At 46.4% G+C, this 22,678-nt stretch overlaps 1 protein-coding gene across 2 annotated transcripts in view; it reads left to right on the forward strand.

Annotated features, from left to right (window-relative positions):
• The first annotated feature begins 6,484 nt into the window (after positions 1-6,484).
• The window catches only part of SCN1B (sodium voltage-gated channel beta subunit 1), a 71,366-nt gene continuing 55,172 nt past the window's right edge, over positions 6,485-22,678 (forward strand). Inside the window, exon 1 of one of the 2 annotated variants that reach the window (XM_077456440.1) lies at positions 6,485-6,759. The gene's annotated coding sequence lies outside the window, so the exon portion shown is untranslated. The remainder of the gene's footprint in view (positions 6,760-22,678) is intronic. The other variant, XM_077456439.1, reaches the window with a different exon arrangement.

Raw genomic sequence — 22,678 nt, forward strand, 5'->3', positions numbered from 1 at the left:
TATCAGTGCCAATCAGTGCCCCCTAATCAGTGCCGCTTATCAGTGCCAGGGCCGTTTTTAAGGCAGGGCAAAAGGGGCAGCTGTCCTGGGCCCTGTCATTGTTGTGGGGCCCAAAGCAGCTGCCTCATACTTGCCAACTATCCCAGATTAAATTTTCTTGTCTCTTGCTGTGTCCCGATATCTCAGTGTGAAGTGCTGCTACTAATGCTGCCCAGCTCTGCCCTATTGTTGTGTACAGTTGACTCACTTGCAGACCCTGTGTTTACATGTAAATAACCGGCATTCATATGTAAATAGCAGCAGCATTCATGCGTAAATATCTGCATGGATATGTAAATAAAGGCGGCATCCATATGTATAGCATGACCCCTGGAGTGAGGAGATGATGTGCTGTAACCTCTAGAAACCAGTCAGTGAGCGGTAATGATACACTGTAACCTCTGGCAACCAATCGCAATAGCTGCCTGATCTGATTCAGTAAACCAATTTTGAGTCTAGCTGCTATTTATTATATGTCTCAGAGCAGGTGGAGAGCGAAACTGCATGGGGGGGGGGGGGGGGGGCAAGAAAAGTTTTGCCCAGGGTCCAATCAATATTAAAGACGGCCCTGATCAGTGCCTCCTCATCAGTGCCCATCACTGCAGGATATCAGTGTCCATCAGTGCCTCCTCATCAGTGTACATTAGTGCTGCCTTATCAGTGCCCATCAGAGCACTTTATCAGTGCAGCCTATCAGTGTCCATCAGTGCTGCCTTAATAGTGCCCATCAGAGAACCTTATCAGTGCCCATCAGTGAAGTCTATCAGTGCCCATCAGTGCAGACCATCAGTCCCCATCAGAGCTTCCTCATTAGTGCCCAACAGTGCAGCTTATCAGTGCCCATCAGTGCAGCCTCATCACTGCCTCCTCATCAGTGCCGCTTATCAGTGTCCATCACTCAACATATCAGTGCCCATCAGTGCCTCCACATCAGTGCCCATCAGTGCTGCCTTATTAGTGCCCATCAGAGCACCCTATCAGTGTCCATCAGTGCTGCCTTACTAGTGCCCATCAGAGCACCTTATCAGTGCCTGTCAATGCAGACTATCAGTGCCCATCAGTGCAGACCAGCAGTCCCCATCAGAGCCTCCTCATCAGCGCCGCTTATCAGTGCAGCTTATCAGTGCCTCCTTTTCACTGCCCATCACTGCAGCATATCAATGTCCATCAGTGCCTCCTCATCAGTGCCACTTAGCAGTGCACATCAGAGCCTCCTCATCAGTGCCCATCAGTGCCGCTTATCAGTGCCCATCAGTGCAGCTTATCAGTGCCCATCACTGCAGCATATCAGTGTCCATCAGTGCCTCCTCATCAGTGTCCATTAGTGCTGCCTTATCAGTGCCCATCAGAGCACCTTATCAGTGCCCATCAGTGAAGCCTGTTAGTGTACATCAGTGCTGCCTTATTAGTGCCCATCAGAGAACCTTATCAGTGCCCATCAGTGAAGCCTATCAGTGCCCATCAGTGCAGACCATCAGTCCCCATCAGAGCTTCCTCATCAGTGCCCAACAGTGTAGCTTATCAGTGCCCATCAGTGCAGCCTCATCACTGCCTCCTCATCAGTGCCGCTTATCAGTGTCCATCATTGCAACATATCAGTGTCCATCAGTGCCCATCAGTGCTGCCTTATTAGTGCCCATCAGAGCACCTTATCAGTGCCCATCAGTGCAGCCTATCAGTGCCCATCAGTGCTCCCTTACTAGTGCCCATCAGAGCACCTTATCAGTGCCTATCAGTGCAGCCTATTAGTGTCCATCATTGCAGACCATCAGTCCCCATCAGAGCCTCCTCATCAGCGCCGCTTATCAGTGCCCATCAGTGCAAATTATCAGTGCCTCCTTATCACTGCAGCATATCAATGTCCATCAGTGCCTCCTCATCAGTGCCACATATCAGTGTACATCGGTGCCTCCTCATCAGTGTCCATCAGAGCCTCCTCATCGTTGCCCATTAGTGCCGCTTATCAGTGCCCATCACTGCAGCATATCAGTGTTCATCAGTGCCTCCTCATCAGTGTCCATTAGTGCTGCCTTATCAGTGCCCATCAGAGCACCTTATCAGTTCCCATCAGTGCAGCCTATCAGTGCTGCCTTATTAGTGCCCATCAGAGAACCTTATCAGTGCCTATCAGTGAAGCCTATCAGTGCCCATCAGTGCTGCCTTACTAGTGCCCATCAGAGCACCTTATCAGTGCCTATCAGTGCAGCCTATCAGTGCAGACCATCAGTGCCCATCAGAGCCTCCTCATCTGCACTGCTTATCAGTGCCCATCTGTGCAGCTTATCAGTGCCTCATTATCACTGCCCATCACTGCAGCATATCATTGTCCTCAGTGCCTCCTCATCAGTGTCCATCGGTGCCTCCTCATCAGTGCCGCTTATCATTGCCCATCAGAGCCTCCGTGTCAGTGTCCATCAGTGCCGCTTATCAGTTCCTCCTTATCAGTGCCCATCACTGCAGCATATCAGTGTCCATCAGTGCCTCCTTATCAGTGCCCATCAGTGCAGCTTATTACTGCCGATCAGTGCAGCCTCATCAGCACACATCAGTGAAGGAGAAAAATTACTTATTTGCAAAATTTTATAACATAAACTAAAAAAAATATATATATATTTCTTAAATGTTGGTCTTTTTTTCGTTTGTTCAGAAAAAAACACAATGGTCATTAAATACCACCAAAAAAAAGCTCTCTTTGTCTCAAAACATGATCAATGTAATTTGGATACAGTGTTGCATAACTGCTCAACTGTCAATCAAAGTGTGAGAGCGCTGAAAGCTGAAAATTGGCCTGGGCAGGAAGAGGGTGACAGCGCCCGGTATTGAAGTGGTTAATGTGGATGGTCTCCCCCCGACATGCGATGTTTGTGGTTCTATTCCTTCCCTAGTCTAAGCTGGATGCACATTGAACATCTATGCTATGTTTCGTGCCAGCTCTCCCTGAGGAAGCGGGCTTCTCCCAGCGAAACGCGTCAGTGATTCCTATATGGCACACACTAAATGAACATTTGGGGCTATGTCTAAATATGTATAACTAACAATATATGTAACTGCAGTTCTTTTATATTTGACGCTTATGTGTTTTGATCTTTTTTAATCTTTTTTTGTATAAAGGGTCCCCGGATTTCCCGCTGAACCTCCCCTGAACATGGCTCCCCTCGCTCATCCGCTCCTCTGCAGCATTGTCAATAAAGAGCGATTTATAATGTCTCTGCACAATGAACACACCGCCGTACGGATGAGCTCCACAGAAGCTAATTACACGCAGCACCGCACACACACACACACACAACATATGGAGAGCAAACAGGTTCTGGTCCGCAGGAGAGGCCGAGCGGAATCCACCGAGAGGGGAATCCGGCTAAAACCACCCCAAAACCTGCGCAGCTGCCGCGTGTACGCAAATTAAACGGCACTGTAGGGAGTGCAAGAGCTCATGACCACACCGCTTTGCACGGGATAGGTAAGCCGCGGAGCTCTTGGCCCTGCAAGGGTTAATGGGGAAAACAGAGGCGCCCCTCGTCCCTTGCAGATATTTTCCAACAGGCGGGATGGGTAACCTCGGCCCTTTAAGGGGAGACATCTGGCCACGTAATGGAGCCCACGAGGCAGATATTTGGGGAGGGAAAATGGCTAATTGGGCCCGATTTGGACATTTTCACTTAGGGGCGTCCTGACTTTTGTTGCCGGCGGTTTAGACATTAATGGCTGTGTGTTGAGTTATTTAGAGGGGACGGCAAATTTACACTGTTATACAAGCTGTACACTCACTACTTTACATTGTAGACAAGTGTCATTTCTTCAGTGTTGTCACATGAAAAGATAGAAGAAAATATTTACAATAATGTGAGAAGTGTGGAATACTGTATATTTATATATGTATATGTTCCAATATATATTGGATATAAGGCTTTACTAAGCACTGTTCACCTATTATGATAATTTACATATATATATGTATATGCTCCAATAGATCTCAAAAAAATTTCATTCATACTTTAGCGGTCCGTGTTGCGTTTTGATCCATTGAAAACTTTGATCCCCTACCATTATTAGATTGTCAGCTTTTCTGTCCAGGCTTTCTATTCCAAGCGTTAACTGTCCCTGCGCACATCGCAATGCCGTTTTTACAGCCCCTGGGTGTGCGTCACTTTGAACCGCTCCGCCGAAGACGCTAGCGCTACGTAAATCGATAGTAATAGTATGTCTGAGGTGGTCGCCTCATCCCGACTCACTGCTGACGTGGCCAGCCCTCCACGTGAAAAAAATCGCAGTGGTACTGCAATCCTTGTTGCAGGATTTCTATATATTGGATATAAGGCTTTACACTAAGCGCTGTTCACCTATTATGATGATAATATATATATATATATATATATATATATATATATATATATATGTATATATGTATATATGTATATATGTATATATGTATATATATATATATATATATATATATATATATATATATATATATATTTATTTATTTATATATGTATATGCTCCAATATATATTGGATATAAGGCTTTACTAAGCGCTATAGTTTTATATATATATATATATATATATATATATATGTATATGCCCAAATAGATGCGGCTCTCCAAAAATTTTGATTCATACTTTAGCGGTCCGTGTTGCGCTCTGATCCATTGAGAACTTTGATCCCCTACCATTAGATTGTCAGCTTTTCTGTCCAGGCTTTCTATTCCAAGAGTTAACTGTCCCTGCGCACATCACAATGCCGTTTTTACAGCCCCTGGGTGTGCGTCACTTTGCACCGCTCCGCCGAAGACGCTAGCGCTACGTAAATCGATAGTAATAGTATGTCTGAGGTGGTCGCCTCATCCCGACTCGCTGCTGCTGGTGTAGCCAGCCCTTCACGTGAAAAAAATCGCAGTGGTACTGCAATCCTTGTCGCAGGATTTCTATATATTGGATATAAGGCTTTACACTAAGCGCTGTTCACCTATTATGATAGTAAATATATATATATATATATATTTATATATATATATATATATATATATAAAATATATGTATATGCTCCAATATATATTGGATATAAGGCTTTACTAAACGCTATAGTTTTATATATATATATATATATAATTATGTGTATATGCCCAAATAAATGCGGCTCTCCAAAAATTTTGATTCATACTTTAGCGGTCCGTGTTGCGTTGTGATCCATTGAAAACTTTGATCCCCTACCATTAGATTGTCAGCTTTTCTGTCCAGGCTTTCTATTCCAAGCGTTAACTGTCCCTGCGCACATCGCAATGCCGTTTTTACAGCCCCTGGGTGTGCGTCACTTTGCACCGCTCCGCCGAAGACGCCAGCGCTACGTAAATCGATAGTAATAGTATGTCTGAGGCGGTCGCCCCTCATCCCGACTCGCTGTTGCCGGTGTAGCCAGCCCTTCACGTGAGAAAAATATCGCAGTGGTACTGCAATCTTTGTTGCAGGATTTCTATATATTGGATATAAGGCTTTACACTAAGCGCTGTTCACCTATTATGATAGTTAATATATATATATATATATATATATATATATATATATAAAATATATGTATATGCTCCAATATATATTGAATATAAGGCTTTACACTAAGTGCTGTTCACCTATTATGATTATATATATATATATATATATATATATATATATATATATTTATTTATATTTATTTATATATGTATATGCTCCAATATATATTGGATATAAGGCTTTACTAAGCGCTATAGTTATATATATATATATATATATATAATATTATGTGTATATGCCCAAATAGATGCGGCTCTCCAAAAATTTTGATTCATACTTTAGCGGTCTGTGTTGCGTTTTGATCCATTGAAAACTTTGATCCCCTACCATTAGATTGTCAGCTTTTCTGTCCAGGCTTTCTATTCCAAGCGTTAACTGTCCCTGCGCACATCGCAATGCCGTTTTTACAGCCCCTGGGTGTGCGTCACTTTGCACCGCTCCGCCGAAGACGCTAGCGCTACGTAAATCGATAGTAATAGTATGTCTGAGGCGGTCGCCTCATCCCGACTCGCTGCTGACGTAGCCAGCCCCTGCCACATGTGCGGAGCCTGGATTCAGCACCAAGGACAGAGACCAGCCTTGCATACAAATGTGTGGAGTATAGAGGGGAGAGCAGCACTGCAGCAGCACCAAGCCCAGCAACCAATCTGGGCTGGCAGAGCCATAGCAGCACCCAGCACCATCCTTGCCATATCTCTCTCTTCTTCTTCTCTGTCTCATCAATGCAGAGTGGAGCAGACACACAGAGGGAGGGACAAAGCGCATTCAGGAAAAAGGGAGATATGACAATGATAAAGCAAGGGAGAGGAGAGGGAAAGTGACAGGGGGAGGGAGGAGAGAGGACTGGACAGGGTGGGAGAAAGGCAAAGACAGGCAGATAGAGAAAGAAGGGGGGGGGGGTGGGGGAGGGAGACGACAGGACAGCTTAGGGGGAACCAGCGCAGGCAGAGGCTCACACGGAGGGTCTGTCTCCTAGGGAGACGGTAGGGGATACACCGCATTGCGTTGCATGGATAAATCTCAGCCCTTGAAGGAAATCCCTGACTAGGAGACGGTTACCTGGCTGGGGTCCCTCGCCGCCAGCCACCTGCACCTGGGAGCACGCCAGCGTCGCCGCACAACCCGACAAGACTACAGAGGCCGTTGGGGAAGCGAGGACAAGGCAAGGCAAGGCAAGTAGCGCTTATCCCCGACAATTCTCGGCGTGCCGCATACAATGAGGATGAGTTCACGGCGGAGAGAGGGGGAGATACTGCAGAGAGGAGGAGGCTGGAGAGGGAAGGGAGGCCGGAATCAGCTGTGCAGAACGCAGCGGCTCGGGGAGGGGGGGGGGGGGAAATTAAAAAGTGATGCGGACAGGATGGGGGGGGGGGAGGTGGGTTACTGGGGGTAACATCAAGAACAGAGGGGCATAGAGGGACTCCAAAAGTGAAGTAGGACAAGGGGTGGAAGGATGGCCACAGGGCACCGAGGTGCAGATGTAGTCGCAGAGGCTTGCAGTGGTTTCTAGAGAGAGAGAGAGAGGCAGGCAGGATGGGAGGACAAGGAAAGTGTCGGGGCAGCCCGGGGCTGGGGGGGTGGGGGGAGGCAGGATGGGGCGATAGAGGGTGAAAGCGGTGGGCTTATCTGATGGGGTACCGCTAGAAATTGTTAAGACCCACAGATGGGATTTGGAAGGATGAAGCAGATGGGACGAGAAGGTGGAAGGACAATGAAAGAAAAAAAAAAAAACGAGGAACAACAGAGATGGGTAGGTGATGCAGGCAGGTTTAGGGGGGTAATCATAGCTTGGGGGGGGGAGGTGGGGAGTGGTAGGGTACCATTAAGTCATAGAGATATTTGGATAATGGGATGGGATGGGAAAATGGGGAGAGTGAAAAGGTTCAACAAGGAGGCAGGGGGCATGAGGACTGGGATGTAGGTAGGAAGAGATGATGGGGTTAAAAGGTATGGGGTACCACTGAGGATGCAGAGGAAGAAGAGAGAGATTTGTTAAAGTAGCGCAGGTAGGATGGGATAGTGGGGATCAGCAAAGGTGTATCACTAATACAGGGAAGAAGGGTGGAGGGGGGGTGATGGGGTACACCAAAGAAGGAGACATATGGAAAGTGATGAAAGCAGGATGGGGTAAAAGTGATGGGGCACCACTCAGCAGCAAAAGGCATGTAGAAGGTGATGCAGGCAGGCGGGGGGTTTTTCTTGATGGGTTACCACTCAGCAAAAGACATATGGAAACAGATGTAAGCAGGATGGGATATAGAGAGGGGATAGCATTCAGAAGATATGTAGAAAGGGATTATGGCAGGATGGGATACAGTAAAGTGGTACCACTCAGAAAATAGCATGTAGAAGATGATACAGGCAGGATGGGGTACAGTGATGGGGCACCACTCAGCAGAACACATGTAGTAAGTGATACAGGCAGGATGGGGTACAGTGATGGGGCACCACTCAGCAGAAGACATGGGTAAAATGAGGCAGGCAGGATGGGGTACAGTGATGAGCACCATTCAGCAGATTACATGTGGAAAGTGATGCATGCAGGATGGGGTACAGTGATACCACCCAGCAGAAGACATGTAGAAAGTGATGCAGGCAGGATGGGGTACAGTGATGGGGTACCACCCAGCAGAAGACATGTAGAAAGTGATACAGGCAGGATGGGGTACAGTGATGGGCACCACTCAGCAGAAGACATGTAGAAAGTGATACAGGCAGGATAGGGTACAGTGATGGGCACCACTCAGCAGAAGGCATGGGGAAAGTGATGCAGGCAGGATGGGGTACAGTGATGGGGTACCACTCAGCAGAAGACATGTGGAAAGTGATGCAGGCAGGATGGAATACAGTGATGGGCACCACTCAGCAGAAGACATGTATAAAGTGATACAGGCAGGATGGGGTACAGTGATGGGCACCACTCAGCAGAAGACATGTAGAAAGTGATACAGGCAGGATGGGGTACAGTGATGGGGCACCACTCAGCAGAAGACATGTGGAAAGTGATACAGGCAGGATAGGGTACAGTGATGGGCACCACTCAGCAGAAGACATGTAGAAAGTGATACAGGCAGGATGGGGTACATTGATGGGGCACCACCCAGCAGAGGACATGTAGAAAGTGATACAGGTAGGATAGGGTACAGTGATGGGCACCACTCAGCAGAAAACATGTGGAAAGTGATGCAGGCAGGATGGGGTACAGTGATGGGGTACCACTCAGCAAAAGACATGTAGAAAGTGATACAGGCAGGATGGGGTACAGTGATGGGCACCACTCAGCAGAAGACATGTAGAAAGTGATACAGGCAGGATGGGGTACAGTGATGGGCACCACTCAGCAGAAGACATGTAGAAAGTGATACAGGCAGGATGGGGTACAGTGATGGGGCACCACTCAGCAGAACACATGTGGAAAGTGATACAGGCAGGATGGGGTACAGTGATGGGGTACCACTCAGCAGAAAACATGTGGAAAGTGATGCAGGCAGGATGGGGTACAGTGATGGGGTACCACTCAGCAAAAGACATGTAGAAAGTGATACAGGCAGGATGGGGTACAGTGATGGGCACCACTCAGCAGAAAACATGTGGAAAGTGATGCAGGCAGGATGGGGTACAGTGATGGGGCACCACTCAGCAAAAGACATGTAGAAAGTGATACAGGCAGGATGGGGTACAGTGATGGGCACCACTCAGCAGAAAACATGTGGAAAGTGATGCAGGCAGGATGGGGTACAGTGATGGGGTACCACTCAGCAAAAGACATGTAGAAAGTGATACAGGCAGGATGGGGTACAGTGATGGGCACCACTCAGCAGAAGACATGTAGAAAGTGATACAGGCAGGATGGGGTACAGTGATGGGCACCACTCAGCAGAAGACATGTAGAAAGTGATACAGGCAGGATGGGGTACAGTGATGGGGCACCACTCAGCAGAACACATGTGGAAAGTGATGCAGGCAGGATGGGGTACAGTGATGGGCACCACTCAGCAGAAGACATGTAGAAAGTGATACAGGCAGGATGGGGTACAGTGATGGGGTACCACTCAGCAGAAAACATGTGGAAAGTGATGCAGGCAGGATGGGGTACAGTGATGGGGTACCACTCAGCAAAAGACATGTAGAAAGTGATACAGGCAGGATGGGGTACAGTGATGGGCACCACTCAGCAGAAAACATGTGGAAAGTGATGCAGGCAGGATGGGGTACAGTGATGGGGCACCACTCAGCAAAAGACATGTAGAAAGTGATACAGGCAGGATGGGGTACAGTGATGGGCACCACTCAGCAGAAGACATGTAGAAAGTGATGCAGGCAGGATGGGGTACGGTGATGAGGTACCACTCAGCAAAAGACATGTAGAAAGTGATGCAGGCAGGATGGGGTACAGTGATGGGCACCACTCAGCAGAAAACATGTGGAAAGTGATGCAGGCAGGATGGGGTACAGTGATGGGGTACCACTCAGCAGAACACATGTGGAAAGTGATACAGGCAGGATGGGGTACAGTGATGGGGTACCACTCAGCAAAAGACATGTAGAAAGTGATGCAGGCAGGATGGGGTACAGTGATGGGCACCACTCAGCAGAAAACATGTGGAAAGTGATGCAGGCAGGATGGGGTACAGTGATGGGCACCACTCAGCAGAAAACATGTGGAAAGTGATGCAGGCAGGATGGGGTACAGTGATGGGGTACCACTCAGCAAAAGACATGTAGAAAGTGATACAGGCAGGATGGGGTACAGTGATGGGCACCACTCAGCAGAAGACATGTAGAAAGTGATACATGCAGGATGGGGTACAGTGATGGGCACCACTCAGCAGAAGACATGTAGAAAGTGATACAGGCAGGATGGGGTACAGTGATGGGGCACCACTCAGCAGAACACATGTGGAAAGTGATACAGGCAGGATGGGGTACAGTGATGGGGTACCACTCAGCAGAAAACATGTGGAAAGTGATGCAGGCAGGATGGGGTACAGTGATGGGGTACCACTCAGCAAAAGACATGTAGAAAGTGATACAGGCAGGATGGGGTACAGTGATGGGCACCACTCAGCAGAAAACATGTGGAAAGTGATGCAGGCAGGATGGGGTACAGTGATGGGGCACCACTCAGCAAAAGACATGTAGAAAGTGATACAGGCAGGATGGGGTACAGTGATGGGCACCACTCAGCAAAAGACATGTAGAAAGTGATACAGGCAGGATGGGGTACAGTGATGGGCACCACTCAGCAGAAGACATGTAGAAAGTGATGCAGGCAGGATGGGGTACAGTGATGGGGTACCACTCAGCAAAAGACATGTAGAAAGTGATGCAGGCAGGATGGGGTACAGTGATGGGCACCACTCAGCAGAAAACATGTGGAAAGTGATGCAGGCAGGATGGGGTACAGTGATGGGGTACCACTCAGCAAAAGACATGTAGAAAGTGATACAGGCAGGATGGGGTACAGTGATGGGGCACCACTCAGCAGAAGACATGTGGAATGTTATGTAGGCAGGATGGGGTACAGTGATGGGGCACCACTCAGCAGAAGACATGTGGAATGTTATGTAGGCAGGATGGGCAGATAGTGATGGAGTAACACTAAGCAGGAGAGATGTAGAACACGATGTAGGCAGGATGTGGGTGTTTTGCTTGGTGTCTATTAAAGGTTCTTGCAGTAAAAAGCCAAGGAAGCTTAGACCTCTGTAGTGTATTAATGTGCTTTACTAAGCAGAAAAGGCGACACATACAACTGCAGGAGACACGACTCGTAGCCGGCAAAGTATTACAAAAAATGCCTACAACATGCACAACCAAGTATCATTTCGGCAATGAGGAAGCCTAGCACAAGACATGTGGAAAGTGATGCAGGCAGCGATGGAGTACCACTAAGTAGGAGAGATGTGGAACATGATGAGGTACCACAAAGCAGCAGGGATGAGAGAAGAGATGCAGGTAGGATGACAGGATAGTAAAGAAAGGATGTTAAAAGGGAGATAGGCAGGATGGTGGATGGTGATATGGTACTACTCAACAGGTGAAATGTTTAAGGTTATGCAGGCCGGGTGGGGGAACCGTAATGTAGTATCACCAAGCAGAAAAGATGTGGAAGGCAATGCAGGCAGGACTGGTAGAAATGGACGTGGTACCACATAAAAGAAGAGACGGTCTTCCGGTTCTGCGGCACAGCATGTGGGCTCCAGGAGCTCCAATGAGCAAAGGTGGTCCCTCAAAGTAGCGCCAAGATCTGTGAGACTTCAATATGTGGTTGTGTTGACCACCACTGTTGGGAAGGTTGCAGAGACCTCACTGAGCCTGTCCTAAGAGGTTGTGGTCCTAGAAGGGAGAGAATGGGGACAGAGAGCTTTTGGAAAACAATATGGCAGATACCCTTAACTGTGAAGGCCCAAAAAAGTCCTTTGCTAGACTTTATGGACCACTCAGCAATACCGGGACAGGTCCATCCAGGGCAAGGATGAGGTGCTGTGCCTCCTCCCCCACTACTAATGCCTGTTGTAGAATGGGTGTGCTGCCCTACGTTTATTCTCAGCCCCCTTGTTCTGCTGTGCCCAGGGCAGCTACTCCTCTGCCCACCCCTTGTCCTGGCATTGCCACTCTTTTTCTGCCATTGTTCTTCTATGTTTCTGTGAAAAGTGATGTAGGCAGCGTGGTGGAGGATAACGGTTATCACTCAGCAGGGGACGTGTAGAGAATCATTCAGGTAGGATGGAGGTAGAGGTGGGGTATTGGTCGGGTACCATTTAGCAGAAGAAATGATAAAGGTCACACAGGCAGGATGGTGAACAATGAATTGGTACCGTGCGTTATGAGAGATATGGAAAGTGTGGCATGCAGGATGGGGGAGTTCTGATAAGGTACCATTCTTCAGGAATGATGCTTATGTAACGTACGCCCCAAGGAGCCGCGTATGTAAAGGCACTGCCAGCCCACCTGGCCACGGCTGCCCCTTTCACTAGCCCTCCTGGCTACTCTTCCACAGTCCCCCCAGACTGACATTGCATCCATTCTAGACTGCTTCCACCCAGTCCTCTCAGTCCTCCCAACAGTCTCACTCACCAGCCAACCTGGCTGTCTTCCTCCCTGGAGATTTTCCCGGCAGTGTTCTCCTCCAGCTCTCCTCATACCTGCTCCTGTGCCACAGCATACCTCTGTGTGTCGTGAACAGGGTCCCTTCCGCATCCGAGCTCCCAGACCCAAGGTCACCCCCACCCCAAACTAGAGGGTTACCCTCATGGGTCTCCATCTCCAACAGAATCCTAACACTCCATCTCCAGCTTCCAGCTGAACTCCATTGCCCCATGTGGGCTGACCCTGCGTATTTGAGGGGGCCTGCCCCCTGCCACCCCATCTTTTTGGAGATTGGTCAGGGCTCTCAAAATACTCCAGGCAGCTCCTCCTTACCTGCCCTCATATTCTTCTGGAAGTTTCCTTCAATTTCCAGAAGTAGGGCAAGGTCTCAGAGATGCTGCCTGTGAGTCATCCAGCCCTCCCTGAGTCACTCACCCGACCCAGATAAAAACACAGACTTGGCTGACAGCCAAGCCTGACAATTTACCTACACTACAGAAAAAAAAATCTTATTGTAGCACACTAGAGGGTGCTACACTTAAAATTTTGCAGACAGGATTGGAGGACACTGATAGGGTAACACTTATCATTGTAGAAAACAGTGCCAGCAGAATGGGGGGACACTGGCAGGTGGGGTACTACTCGGCCAGAGAAATGTGGAACATGATGCAAGCCTAGATGCATGGCGTTGACAGGATGATAATATTGTAAGACCGACATACAGTACAAGTTTGTTGGGTTGCCTAGTTTTTAACCATTTGTTAATATTTAGATGTAATTCTTTTTCTCTAAGTCAATGCTTTTTTATTTTTTCATGTCAAGCTTATTAAATATTGTGCTACAGGCGGACAGAGGGATTGGCTTTTTGTATTGACTTTTGAAACCGTATTGGGCATCTAGTTTATGGTAATGTAGCACCGTCCCTGCTAGATGGGATGCAAGGAAAGCTAGGTACATTTCATTCTTTTTGGACCCACTGTGATCAGTGGAGAAGTTTGTGATTACTTTGGGCTGTTCTGGTTGCAGGATTGATTGTCGTCCCCCCCCCCCCCCGCCTTTTGGAGGATTCCAGAACATATTGGGCTGGAAAGGTAAATCAACAACCTGAATATTTATGTTAGGGGAAGGTGCCCAGAAGGTGGCTGGGCAGGGTCATACTAATAGCATCAGGGGCCCCTGGGCAAAAATAACTCACCGGGGCTTCACTCCCTCCTGGCCATCCTCTCCTATTCATGGCATGTGATCGGAGCAGTCCACATCCCGCCCACACAAGCAGCAACATTAGTAAGATGCTCCACTTTGGGGGTTCTTCCCTTAGCCCCGCAAATCGGCGGAAGAGCGCAGGAAACCGTGAGAGGAAAATAGCGAGTGGAGATGTCCTTCTGATTGTAGATTTATCCCAGTGACGGGCTTCTGCTGTCCCTGTAGCTCAGATTCCAGGACCCTGCCTGGAACATGGCCATCACGGGACAGCTTAGTAAAAAGTGTGACTGTCCCAGAAAATCCGGGACGGTTGCCAAGTATTATGCGATGCAAGATTATCACGGAGGCCCCCATACACCTAGGTCTCCTGGGCAGTGCCCAGAGGTGTTCATGCGTTAAGATGGCTTTGTGGCTGGGGAGTGCATGAATAATATGAGGTTTGGAACTGCCTTCTCCAGGAGGAGAAGTTCCCAGCCTGAAGGGCTGCTGCCCCTCTAGGCAGCCCAACTGAAATTTTACCTGTGCTCATCGAGGTCCGAGCTATGCTAAAGCTGGGTGGGGCCTGTTTGCTGAGAATCTCTGAAGCTAACCAAGGAATTTCACCGTGGATCTGGTCTAGAGAGTTTACTAGAGAAACATCTGTCTGATATTGGAGGGAGGCATCCAAGCATCCAGGGACGTTGTGAGTACAGACCCGAGTGCAGGATCCTGGTGACTTTTGACGCTGTCATACCTCGTGTGTCAGTACTAGTGCTTGCCTGGCCTGGGATATCTGTGACAGTGCGGTCCAATTTCTGGGCCATTACTAAAGGGGACGGTCCTTGGGAGCAAAGCCAAAGGCTATTTTCAATCTAACTGCTAAAGTGAGAGCCCAGGAGAAACCCTTTTTCTTCTAGATTTGAATAGGGCAGGTAAAGAAAAGAAACAGTACCGGGGTTGAATTGCTGTTTATGCCCCCTTTAAGTCACTCTAATTTTCTGTCCTGGGGATACCGTCAACAGGAAAGAAAGAATGCATAAATCTAAAGATTTACTGTTTTTACCAGAACAGGAAAAGTGACAATATCTCCCAATGGGGACACTTATTTCTGGTGACAACAGTCCAACGTCCTGTTGTGTCTCCATTAACGGGAGTGAGGGGAAATCACTGCAATGGGGACAGACATGTAGAACCTCTCTGACACCCCCAAGGCAGGATAGCTCCTGCAGAAGCCACCTAGCATGTCAGTCCATGGCTAAAATGGGGGGGGGGGGGGGAACCAAGAAAGGATATTGGACGCCAGTCACTTTTGTCTTTTTAAAGTTTAATTGCAGAACAGTTAAGGAGGTGAGGAGGGTTAGGGGGTACAAGATACCTTAGCAGATCACGTACAGACTGTCCAGCTCAAGATCAATGTCCAGCTTTACAGTGAAAGAACCTTTAAGCAGGGCTGTCTTTAATATTGATTGGACCCTGGGCAAAAATTTTCTTGGGCCCCCCTTCCCATGCAATTTCACTCTCCACCTGCTCTGAGACATACAATAAATAGCAGCTAGACTTAAAATCAGTTTACTGTATCAGATCAGGCAGCAATTGCGATTGGTTGCCAGTGGTTACAGCATAACAGGATGTCTCCAATTTACAAGCCGACCTGGATGCTCTGTCTAATTGGGCGACTATGTGGCAGATGAGGTTTAATGTTGAGAAATGTAAGGTTATGCACTTGGGGGCTAAGAATATGCATCATACATGCTAGGGGGAGTACAACTGGGGAAATCCATAGTGGAGAAGGATCTGGGGGTTTTGGTAGATCATAAGCTCAATAATAGCATGCAATGCCAAGCTGCGGTTTCCAAAGCGAGCAAAGTCCTTTCCTGTATTAAGAGAGGTATGTACTCCAGAGAGAGAGACATAATTTTGCCCCTGTTCAAATCATTAGTAAGACCTCATCTGGAATATGCCGTTCAGTTTTGGGCTCCAGTTCTCAAAAAGGATATCGGGGAACTGGAGAAAGTGCAGAGAATGGCAACCAAACTGATAAGAGGCATGGAGGAGCTCAGCTACGAGGAAAGATTAGAGGAACAGAATTTATTCTCTCTTGATAAGAGGAGATTAAGGGGGGATTTGATAAACATGTACAAATATATAAGGGGTCCATATAGGGAACTTGGTGTCGAGTTATTCACTTTACAGTCAACAATGAGGACAAGGGGGCACTCTTTACGTCTAGAGGAGAAGAGATTTCATCTCCAAATACGGAAAGGTTTCTTCACAGTAAGAGCTGTGAAAATGTGGAATAGACTCCCTGCAGAGGTGGATCTGGCCAGCTCAGTAGATTGCTTTAAGAAAGGCCTGGATTATTTCCTAAGTGTACATAATATAACTGGGTACTAAAATTTATAGGTAAAGTTGATCCGGGGAAAATCCGATTGCCTCTCGGGGGATCAGGAAGGAATTTTTTCCCCTGCTTTAGCAAATTGGATCATGCTCTGCTGGGGTTTTTTGCCTTCCTCTGGATCAACTGTGGGTATAGAATTGGGTATATGGGCTGGTATATTTATTTTATATATATATATATATATATATATATATTTTTTTTTTTTTTTTGGTTGAACTGGATGGACTTGTGTCTTTTTTCAACCTGACTAACTATGTAACTATGTAACATTACTGCTTAATGACTGGTTGCTAGAGGTTACAGCACACATTACGGCTCACTGATTAGTTGCTAGAGGTTACAGCAAATTATTTCTGCTTGTTAATTGGTTGCTAGAGATTACTGTACAGTATTACTGCTCACTGAACGGGTGCTAGAGGTTACAGCACATCATCTCCTCACTGCAGGGGGGCATGATCTACATATGACTGCCGCCTTTATTTACATATCAATGCCACCAGCCGCAGCTATTTACTTAGTAATGCCGCCAACTTTTACATGTGAATGCCGGTTATTTACATGTAAACACAGGGTCTGCTGGTGAGTCACCTGTACACAACAATAAGGCAGAGCTGTGCAGCTTTAGTAGCAGCACTTCACACTGAGATATCGGGACACATCACAGGACTAAAACTTCAAGGGACAAGGGAATTTAAACTGGGATAGTTGGCAAGTATGTGGCAGTTGCTTTGGGCCCCACAACAATGACAGGGCCCAGGGCAGCTGCCCCTTTTGCCCTGCCTTAAAGACAGCCCTGCCTTTAAGCAACACAGTAAGCACGTTCCCAAATTCAGTGCATCCTCCAAGTGCGTCTCTAGGTCCTTCTGAGAGACCAGACTTCTTCCTGGTTCTCTCCAGCAAGGGGTCTCCGTCTTGAAAACAGCTTCCTCCACATACTGTTGCCACCTGTTTGGGATTCACCTGGACAGTTCGGGTTTTGAATCATGTGTTCAGGGGTTTCAATCCACCTGAAACCCGGACACAATATTCAGACAGCATTGTGGCTTAGAACAGAGCCCCATAGGAGGGTGAGGGGAGCACTATGCATGCCACATTACTATTTTCTTTGGAGTGCCCAAAGGTGTCCCAGGCCTGTTACAATCCTATAGATCAGAGATCTCCAAACATTCTAAAGAAAGGGCCAGTTTACTGTCCTTCAGACTTTAGGGTGGCCGGCCTGTGCCCAGTGGGAGTAAACAATGCCCAATCTTTGGTATTAGGGGGAGAAATAGTTGGTGTCCATGGGATGAAACGTGCCCAATTTTTGTTGTCGTTAGAAGAAATGATTCCCAATCGTTGATGTCAGTGGAAGGAATACTGCCCATTGGTGGTGTCAATGGTATGAATAATGACATCAAGGGCCCGATAAAGGCAAACAAAGGGTCGCATATGGCCCCAGGGCCGCAGTTTGGAGACCACTGTTATGGTGTATAAAATATATATATTTGCTAAAGCGTTCGGGTTTGGCTTGAAGAAAAAGTGGCAACCCTACCTCCACGCCAGGTAGGACAGCTTCAGGACCACTTCAACACATGTTAGACAACAAACCAGGCTATTGGACCCAACAGCAGAGCTCCAACCATCAGCACCTCCCTAGGTCTCAGCCCAAGGGAAGGAAGAGAGCACATGGCCTGTCCCAAATATTTATATCCTCCCCCAGCATGCACCAGTGGCATAAACCTCCTACTGGATTGGCTTGACTTAGTTTTGTTTGTGAAATCTCGTAATATAACCACTAACACCAGTGACACCTACTGGTGACAGTGAGAAATAACAAGCCAATTTTAGCTTAGGGAAAAACCTGTTAAAAAACTATACAAATAGTCTGAGCTAACTACAGCTCAGCCAAAAACTAAACTGGCATAGTGGCCCCTGTTTAGGACAAGGGGGGGTTACAGGCAGAGATAAAAACCTATTCCTTCCCCAATATAACAACATTTTCAAAAAAGGCTAGTATGAACACTCCCTTAGGGTGACGGTGAGAAGCAGGTCAAGCCTTGATGAGGGGGGACTGGTGAGCCCCTAATACTCGTTGGATAGCTCTGTCACTTCTACTGTGGCAAATAACGCAATACTAGACCTGATAAAATATTTTAGCTGCTTTTATCTTTCTGTCATTTTTAATTGCCATGCAGATGTAGACAGAGAGGTGTAAAGAAATTTGGAAGGTGGTGCAAACAAGATTAGATGATAGGGAGGAGATGATGGGGGGGGGGGAGGGGGTGAAAGATGGCACTAAGCAGACATTATCACACAGAGGCTCGAGGGTTTGGAAAGTGGTGCAGGCAGGATGGGGACATAAAGGACTAGAGGTTATTTACCTCTCATTTTATGATGTCTGCATTATTTCAGGGTCAATAAAAACTGACATCAATGATCTTTTTAGCTATCATTAAGGTTGGCATTTGTTCCATTTGCCACCAATGTAAGGAACATTCTTCCCAATGACCACCAATGTAAGGAACATTCTTCTCACTGATCATCAATGTAAGGAACATTCTTCTCACTGATCACCAATGTAAGGAACATTCTTCTCATTGATCACCAATGTAAGGAACATTCTTCTCACTGATCACCAATGTAAGGAACATTCTTCTCATTGATCACCAATGTAAGGAACATTCTTCCCACTGATCACCAATGTAAGAAACATTCTTCCCACTGATCACCAATGTAAGGAACATTCTTCTCACTGATCACCAATGTAAGGAACATTCTTCCCACTGATCACCAATGTAAGGAACATTCTTCCCACTGATCACCAATGTAAGGAACATTCTTCTCACTGATCACCAATGTAAGGAACATTCTTCTCACTGATCACCAATGTAAGGAACATTCTTCCCACTGATCACCAATGTAAGGAACATTCTTCTCACTGATCACCAATGTAAGGAACATTCTTCTCATTGATCACCAATGTAAGGAACATTCTTCTCACTGATCACCAATGTAAGGAACATTCTTCTCACTGATCACCAATGTAAGGAACATTCTTCCCACTGATCACCAATGTAAGAAACATTCTTCCCACTGATCACCAATGTAAGGAACATTCTTCTCACTGATCACCAATGTAAGGAACATTCTTCTCACTGATCACCAATGTAAGGAACATTCTTCTCATTGATCACCAATGTAAGGAACATTCTTCCCACTGATCACCAATGTAAGAAACATTCTTCCCACTGATCACCAATGTAAGGAACATTCTTCTCACTGATCACCAATGTAAGGAACATTCTTCCCACTGATCACCAATGTAAGGACCATTCTTCTCACTGATCACCAATGTAAGGAACATTCTTCTCACTGATCACCAATGTAAGGAACATTCTTCTCACTGATCACCAATGTAAGGAACATTCTTCCCACTGATCACCAATGTAAGGAACATTCTTCTCACTGATCACCAATGTAAGGAACATTCTTCTCACTGATCATCAATGTAAGGAACATTCTTCTCACTGATCACCAATGTAAGGAACATTCTTCCCACTGATCACCAATGTAAGGAACATTCTTCTCACTGATCACCAATGTAAGGAACATTCTTCTCACTGATCACCAATGTAAGGAACATTCTTCTCACTGATCACCAATGTAAGGAACATTCTTCCCACTGATCACCAATGTAAGGAACATTCTTCTCACTGATCACCAATGTAAGGAACATTCTTCTCACTGATCACCAATGTAAGGAACATTCTTCCCACTGATCACCAATGTAAGGAACATTCTTCCCACTGATCACCAATGTAAGGAACATTCTACCCACTGATCACCAATGTAAGGAACATTCTTCTCACTGATCACCAATGTAAGGAACATTCTCACTGATCACCAATGTAAGGAACATTCTTCTCACTGATCACCAATGTAAGGAACATTCTTCTCACTGATCACCAATGTAAGGAACATTCTTCTCACTGATCACCAATGTAAGGAACATTCTTCCCACTGACCACCAATGTAAGGAACATTCTTCTCACTGATCAGCAATGTAAGGAACATTCTTCCCACTGATCACCAATGTAAGGAACATTCTTCCCACTGATCACCAATGTAAGGAACATTCTTCTCACTGATCACCAATGTAAGGAACATTCTTCCCACTGATCACCAATGTAAGGAACATTCTTCCCACTGATCACCAATGTAAGGAACATTCTTCTCACTGATCACCAATGTAAGGAACATTCTTCCCACTGATCACCAATGTAAGGAACATTCTTCTCACTGATCCCCAATGTAAGGGACATTCTTCTCACTGATCACCAATGTAAGGAACATTCTTCTCACTGATCACCAATGTAAGGAACATTCTTCTCACTGATCACCAATGTAAGGAACATTCTTCCCACTGATCACCAATGTAAGGAACATTCTTCTCACTGATCACCAATGTAAGGAACATTCTTCTCACTGATCACCAATGTAAGGAACATTCTTCTCACTGATCACCAATGTAAGGAACATTCTTCTCACTGATCACCAATGTAAGGAACATTCTTCCCACTGATCACCAATGTAAGGAGCATTCTTCTCACTGATCACCAATGTAAGGAACATTCTTCCCACTGATCACCAATGTAAGGAACATTCTTCTCACTGATCACCAATGTAAGGAACATTCTTCTCAATGACCACCAATGTAAGAGACAGCTGAAACATGGCTCTAAGCCAGTGGTTGTCAACTTATGAGCTCAAGGGGGCCTTATATTTTGTTGGATGAACTGGATGGACTTTTGTCTTTTTTTTCAACTAGACTAAATGTAACTAAATGTGTCCCCTGACAGCACCAAAGGGCTGCATATAATGTTCAGTATATGTAATGCCTGAGAGGACTGTCATAGGCTGCAGACCTAATAGAGGAGACGAGGGTCAGTATACAATGTTGGCTGAGGAGATGCAAAACTGTGAACCTGTTACATGAGGTTAGTAGAGATCAATGCTATTACCCTAATCCATGTTCTTAATTTAGATTGCAGAGGTCCGAGGGCCGCACATCATATGAATGGGTCGCATGTGGCATTCACAGGCACAGTAAAGCTGCATTTATTGGGCCATTGTGTGTGATTTTGTAGACAGGGCCCCAGTGCACTGTATTGCCCGGGGGCCTATAATGCTCTTAAGATGGCACTGGATATATATCACATAGAAGTCCAGAGGTTTGGAAAGTGATGCAGACAGGATGGAAGGATTGGGGGGTGATCTAAGAAGATATAATCAAATAGAGGTCCAGAGGTTTGGAAAGTGATGCAGATGTTGGGCAGACAAGGCCTGGGTAGCACCAGGCTGGGGCTGAACGTCCTGTAGGCAGGTCTCAGGTTTGTGCAGCAGCTTGGCAAGGTCACAGCCATTGTCCCTGCAGAGGCTTCTGGCTGCAGCAGTCTCTCGGAAATCTGTCTTCAAGCCTTCCTGAGCACAGCCGGTGACTGTGGACTGCAGTGCTCAGCAACCGCAGCGCCTGGGAACAAGACACAACCCTAGCTCCTAGCTGGCATACGGCAATGCCAAGCCGGGGACACAGCAAGTCCCAAGGACAAACCCGCCTTGTTTCATGGGGCAGTGCAAAGGACAGGGATGACGTACAAAGAGCAACAACCCCCAATCAGCACACTGACATTCTTTTCTTTCATTTCTGCAAAAAAAAAAAAATTTCATACCTTCCATGTAATCCAGAATTTGCCAAAACCCTGAAAGACGATACTTAGAAAATAACCGCAGCTATCCCTGAAAATAGATAGCGACAAGTATTTTCTGATTCTGCTAGACAATTTGATAAGGATTGACTAGCCAGCAGTAATGTGTAGACCCAGCATTATATAATGCAATATAATTATCTTAGGCACAGTGCTGCAAATGTGAACCTTCCTGATATGTTGACGCTGGAGTCCCGCCTTTTTTTTATGCCTTTTTTTTTTTTACCGATTATTAATAATCATGTATTTTTATGTGCTGCCTTATTATTATTATGAAACGGAATTTATATAGCACAAACAGTTTGCGCAGCGCTTTACAACGTGAATCATCAAAAGGCTTTATAACGTGTTCTGCTGCACCAAAAAAAAAAATGAGCAATACATCTTACAGATGTGAACAAGCTCCTTCTAAAACAATGGGCAACAGATGCCGCTCTCCATGGGCAATTTCATGCAGATTTCCATGTGCTATCAGTACTTGCTTCCCTGTGCTGCCATTGTCATCAATAAACCAGGGACATAGCATCAATGGGGCTGAGGTGTAAGATACAAGACAGTGGCATCTGCACTATATTTTCAAAAGTATTGGGACACCTGCCCTTTACACGTACATGACCATTAAAGAAGAAGGAAACCCTGATGGGTTTACTTCCTCTTTCATTCCCTGCAAAGGTAAAG

The sequence above is a fragment of the Lithobates pipiens genome, unplaced genomic scaffold (genome assembly GCF_037356315.1).
Source record: "Lithobates pipiens isolate NorthernLeopardFrog02 unplaced genomic scaffold, aLitPip1_a1.2 Scaffold_27, whole genome shotgun sequence".
Taxonomy (NCBI): domain Eukaryota; kingdom Metazoa; phylum Chordata; class Amphibia; order Anura; family Ranidae; genus Lithobates; species Lithobates pipiens.